The sequence below is a fragment of the Lissotriton helveticus genome, chromosome 2_1, assembly GCF_964261635.1.
Source record: "Lissotriton helveticus chromosome 2_1, aLisHel1.1, whole genome shotgun sequence".
In the NCBI taxonomy this organism is placed as follows: Eukaryota; Metazoa; Chordata; class Amphibia; order Caudata; family Salamandridae; genus Lissotriton; species Lissotriton helveticus.
Genome location: NC_136059.1, coordinates 1,938,772,601 through 1,938,778,796, shown reverse-complemented (window position 1 = coordinate 1,938,778,796; position 6,196 = coordinate 1,938,772,601).

The following is a 6,196-nucleotide window of genomic DNA, read 5'->3' as shown; positions in this document are numbered from 1 at the left end:
GAGCCAGGTGTTTCCTGCTTCTTCCTGTATCCTGCTGCAGGACTGGAGCAGGAAGAAGAGGACAGAGGAGAGGCGACGGCCTGCGTGTCGTCTGTCACAGGTAAGTGGTTTTTAGGGCTCGGCCTCCGCCCACGTAAGTGGGAGGAGTTTCGAGATCCTAATGTTAAAGAAGAGAAAAAAAAAGTATCTCCTAGGGCTTTGGCGAGACAAATTCCACACATTCCTTAGTGTGTTATGTCATCTGGCCAGTGATTCGTCTTCGTTGTGGTGTCGTTTTAATAGCCTTGAAGTGATAGGGTAAATGTAGTTTTCGTCCGCCATGTTGGGCATTTTTCGTTCGTGTGCGCGCAAAGAAGTACATTAATTATAATTAGGAGCTGTCAGGGTGCCTCCGTAAGTGAATCCAGATGGCCGGGCGCGTTCACCATTCAGCAGCGCTCAGCGCGCAGCTGCTCCATGCCAGGCCGGGAAAGGGCTTCATTAGTTCAAGAACAAGAGTCTGACGTTCTGTCATGGGCTGTTCTTTTAATCTCAGTTTGATTTTTTTTTCTGGAATGGTCCGTGGCCGGTGTGAATGGAATTGTTCTCTCGAGTTTATAATGTGTTTCTTTGCAGCAGCTTTTGTTTTCGGAGCTGAGGTAATGAATAGCAAGCTGGCAGGCAGCGCCTTTTAGAACTGTTTGCTTTCTGGGCAGAGTCCTGCAGTGGTGTTGAACTTCAGCATAGTCTGACAGGCTGCTGTATTGTTTGTATTTTCCCATACCGCCTGCGTCAACTTTTTTCCACACACGAATTTCCAACAGTTTTGTTCTCTCTGAATAATGCGCCTTGTTACTTCCTTCAGACAGCAAGCAGAGTTTTAAAGGAATGATTCAAGGAGCCCGTCAGTTGTTGACACAACGAAAGGTGAGGTAACTGTTTGCTTGCAGTTACGGACCTTCGTTTGGGGTTTTTATTGGTATTGTTTTTCCTAATGGGATTGGTGTTTGCGAGAAAATTGACTGCCCACAGCTGCGCTTGTAAGACGCGCCTGGCAAAGCGTGTCACGAGGGCTGCGTGGGGCTGATACAGATGCTCGCGCCCTATCAACATTGGGGACTATATATTGACCGTCGTGCTGAAAGGCGGAGCAGCAGAAGTAGATTTCCGTTCTTGACTTAAATTCTATTCTTCCGAGCTCTGGGAGAAACCCCGAATGGAATCTAGGTATCCTGCTAGTTGCAGCGTTTGCGCGATGGCAAAAGAGGAAGTGTGCTAAGTTTTATTGTTTTTATTTTTTATAAAGTAAAGAACATTGGTAGGAAAGTTTGTAGAACTCCCCAAGTCTAGCAACTCGGAACACATACTTTGATTATGTCGTTTTTAGAACAGTCTGCCAAAGAATTCATTTCACAACTTGTAAATGCAGTTTGAGAGTTGAGACTGCAGTTTGAGAGTGCAGTTTGAGAGTTGAGAGTGCAGATTGAGAGTGCAGAGTGCAGTTTGAGAGTGCAGAATCAGAGTGCAGTTTGAGAGTGCAGTTTGAGAGTGCAGTTTGAGAGTGCAGTTTGAGAGCAGTTTGAGAGTGCAGTTTGAGTGCAGTTTGAGAGTGCAGAGTGCAGATTGAGAGTGCAGTTTGAGAGTGCAGATTGAGAGTGCAGTTTGCAGATTGAGAGTTGAGAGTGCACGTTGAGAGTGCACATTGAGAGTTGAGAGTGCAGTTTGAGAGTTGAGAGTGCAGTTTGAGAGTTGAGAGTGCAGTTTGAGAGTTGAGAGTGCAGTTTGAGAGTTGAGAGTGTAGTTTCAGAGTTGAGAGTGCAGTTTCAGAGTTGAGAGTGCAGTTACAGAGTGCAGCATGAGAGTTGTGAGTGCAGTTTGAGAGTTGAGAGTGCAGTTTGAGAGTGCAGTTTGAGAGTGCAGTTTGAGAGTGCAGTTTGAGAGTGGTGTTTGAGAGTGCAGAGTGCAGTTTGAGAGTGCAGAGTGCAGTTTGAGAGTGCAGTTTGAGAGTGCAGTTTGAGAGTGCAGTTTGAGAGTGCAGTTTGAGAGTGCAGTTTGAGAGTGGTGTTTGAGAGTGCAGAGTGCAGTTTGAGAGTGCAGAGTGGAGATTGAGAGTTGAGAGTGCAGTTTGAGAGTGCAGTTTGAGAGTGCAGTTTGAGAGTGCAGATTGAGAGTGCAGTTTGAGAGTGCAGTTTGAGAGTGCAGTTTGAGAGTGCAGTGTGGGAGTGCAGTGTGGGAGTGCAGTGTGAGAGTGCAGTGTGAGAGTGCAGTTTGAGAGTTGAGAGTGCAGTTTGAGAGTTGAGAGTGCAGATTGAGAGTGCAGATTGAGAGTGCAGTTTGAGAGTGCAGTTTGAGAGTGCAGTTTGAGAGTGCAGTTTGAGAGTGCAGTTTGAGAGTGCAGTATGAGAGTGCAGTATGAGAGTGCAGATTGAGAGTGCAGATTGAGAGTGCAGTTTGAGAGTGCAGAATCAGAGTGCAGAATCAGAGTGCAGAATCAGAGTGCAGAGTGCAGATTGCAGTTTGAGAGTGCAGTTTGAGAGTGCAGTTTGAGAGTGCAGAGTGCAGATTGAGAGTGCAGATTGAGAGTGCAGATTGAGAGTGCATTTTTAGAGTGCAGTTTGAGAGTGCAGAGTGGCAGTGAGTGCAGACTGAGTGCAGAGTGACAGCGAGTGCAGACTGAGTGCAGAGTGACAGTGAGTGCAGACTGAGTGCAGAGTGACAGTGAGTGCAGAGTGACAGTGAGTGCAGAGTGACAGTGAGTGCAGAGTGAGTGCAGCGTGAGTGCAGAGTGAGTGCAGAGTGAGTGCAGAGTGAGTGCAGAGTGAGTGCAGAGTGGCAATGAGTGCAGAGTGGCAGTGAGTGCAGAGTGGCAGTGAGTGCAGAGTGGCAGTGAGTGCAGAGTGGCAGTGAGTGCAGAGTGGCAGTGAGTGCAGAGTGGCAGTGAGTGCAGAGTGACAGTGAGTGCAGAGTGACAGTGAGTGCAGACTGACAGTGAGTGCAGAGTGACTGTAGAGTGAGTGCAGAGTGAGTGCAGACTGACAGTGAGTGCAGAGTGACTGTCGAGTGAGTGCAGAGTGAGTGCAGAGTGAGTGCAGAGTGACAGTGAGTGCAGAGTGGCAGTGAGTGCAGAGTGGCAGTGAGTGCAGAGTGGCAGTGAGTGCAGAGTGACAGTGAGTGCAGAGTGGCAGTGAGTGCAGAGTGACAGTGAGTGCAGACTGACAGTGAGTGCAGACTGACAGTGAGTGCAGACTGACAGTGAGTGCAGAGTGACTGTAGAGTGAGTGCAGACTGACAGTGAGTGCAGAGTGTGTGCAGAGTGAGTGCAGAGTGAGTGCAGAGTGAGTGCAGAGTAACAGTGAGTGCAGAGTGACAGTGAGTACAGAGTGACAGTGAGTGCAGAGTGACAGTGAGTGCAGAGTGACAGTGAGTGCAGAGTGACAGTGAGTGCAGAGTGACTGTAGCGTGAGTGCAGAGTGACAGTGAGTGCAGAGTGACAGTGAGTGCAGAGTGACAGTGAGTGCAGAGTGAGTGCAGAGTGACAGTGAGTGCAGAGTGACAGTGAGTGCAGAGTGAGTGCAGAGTGACAGTGAGTGCAGAGTGACAGTGAGTGCAGAGTGGCAGTGAGTGCAGAGTGACAGTGAGTGCAGAGTGACAGTGAGTGCAGAGTGACTGTAGAGTGCAGAGTGACAGTGAGTGCAGAGTGGCAGTGAGTGCAGAGTGACAGTGAGTGCAGAGTGACAGTGAGTGCAGAGTGACTGCAGAGACAGTGTGTCAGGGTGCACATTGTGTGAGTGTGCAGAATGAGTGTGCAGGGTAAACAGTGTGTGACTATGCAGGGTGACATTGGGAGTGTGCGGGTGAGCAGTGTGTGAATGTGTAGGGGCAGTGTGTGAGTGTGCAGAAAACACCACACACACATACACCACACACACATAACGCACACACAAACCACACACCTCAGTCTCTCAACACCACACACTTGTCACCACACAACACAACACACTCACCACCACACTCACTCCCCAGGCTCACCCCCACAGACTCACCACCACACACTCACCAGCACACAGAAAACAACACACACAACAACACACCCCCAGCCGTCAATGAATGCTTTCACCATGCACAAACACCAACAACCATCATCCATCTGTGCACGCTTTTACCAAGCACACACCCACCAGCCGTCAGTGCACCCTTCCACCAGGCACACACACCTCCAGCCGGCAGTGCACTTTTCCACCAAGCAATCGCAGTATGGTACACTTTACTTTTAAACATATTCATATAAAGCACAGCATGCCACCATTGGTAAAATTACAATTCAACCAAGATACTTCCACTACACACCACATGCACACACTCCATAACACATGGCAAAAAGACATTGGCATTTACAATGCCATTAGCTCAAACTCAAATAAATCCGAGCCCGATTGCATTTCTAATGCTTGTTTTAAAGGTTATTTTTTGCTCATGCAGCGTCGTGATTGGCTGGGAGAGTTCAGAAGCCTGGGTGCTTCCATTCCTGCTGCAGTGCCGCGAGAGGATGCATCTAAAGGTAAGTTTATTTAATTTATTTTTCTTCCCATCCGCCCCACCACCCCTGTTCTGAGGCAGCATCCACTGGAAATAATGTGAAAGTAACGTGAAGCAGCGCATTGCCCTGGTTTGCATTACTTAGCTCCAAGGGGGCGTGCCATGCGTGGTGCATGGGTGTTCCCATGCAACCCCGCAAGATTACTGATGCTGAACCCTATTTACTAAATAAAGTAGACAGGGTTTAGAGTCACAAAACTGCGCCCTCTTGAAGTAGGCGGAATGAAGGAGAAATGCTTTAATTTCTTCTTCCTTTTCCAATTGTACATGTACTGCACTTTACAGCACACATACAATGAGGGAAAAGTATGGTATTTTGTACTGGAAGGCTAAACTTCCAGTACATAACTTATGCTACACTATGCTGCACTATGGGGCAAAGGCGTCTCCGTGGTGCACATTAGCTGATTTCAGCACCAGCGCTAGGGAAAGGAGAGGAGAGTTCCATATTTCTGTAAATATGGTGCTCTCCTTCTCCTTCCTTTTCATGCAGCACAGCATTTGTGGCTGCTGCACTGCGCTGTGTGAATAAGTGTTAAATATGGCCCAAACATTCCTCCAAATTCTGGGAATTTTTAACTAGCACTTGGGCAAAATGTAGAAGTTTTTCTGTGTGGGACCTCCATGGTTTAACCAGTGGACATTAGAGCCGACAGCTGGAATGACCTTGGAGGGGATGCATGCAATTAGATGACCCTTCCAAAGCCATTCCCGTTAATGCCAGAATCAGTGCTGGCTTTAGGGATGTGCGCCAAGCTGTATTTGCAAATCTAGTGGGGTTAAACTCACCTGCTGCTGAGTTTCTTGTATGTCCAGCAATGTTCAGGGCATTAATTAAAATCTCAAGATAACTCTGGTGATTAATGTAGATGCTGGAAAGATCTGAGTCTTGTCTAATGACAATTTTGACTCTTTATAAAGCAGCGCAAAGGGTTAATGTGCATGCTGAAAAGCACATGTAACATGCAGATTGCAGAATTGTATTTTATGTAGAAGGTTCAGTGGGTTACTGCTTTTGTCACATAGATCCTGTTGTTACAGTTCATAAGTTACAATTCTAATAGAGCATAGTGAGCAATGGACTGGCATCAAAGAGCTGCATACAAACTGTAAGGCATAGGTTAAGAACCTGGGGGCATATTAGCAAGGGCGATATTGCTGCTTTAGCAGGACTTTTTCCTGCTAAAGCGATGATATTTTTATCGCCCTATTAGCAAGCTGTCGCTAACAGCAGTTCGTATCTGGGTGCTTTCGTTTTAAGCGCTGAACTGCCCAGGGCCGAGTGACTATCACTGACACCTTGACACAGAGTGGGTGGGGTCAGCAGTGTGACCCCATGCTATTCTGTGACAAGGTAGGGACTGCTGCCTCTCCTAAGTTCAGCCAGTGAGTGGAGGCAGAAGCCCCAACCCTCCTGGCACCTCCAAGGCTTCCCTTCCCGAGAGCTGCAGCAGGTAAGTGTTGTTTTCATTGACTGTTTAGTGCGTATGAATGTATCTAATGTAATGTAATGTAATGTATCCATTATTTATAAAGTGCTCTGTGTGCCTGCCGAATGCACGGGTGTAAGTGAGTGTGCATGTGTTTGTGTGGGACCCCTGTCTCTCTCTAAGTTGTACTT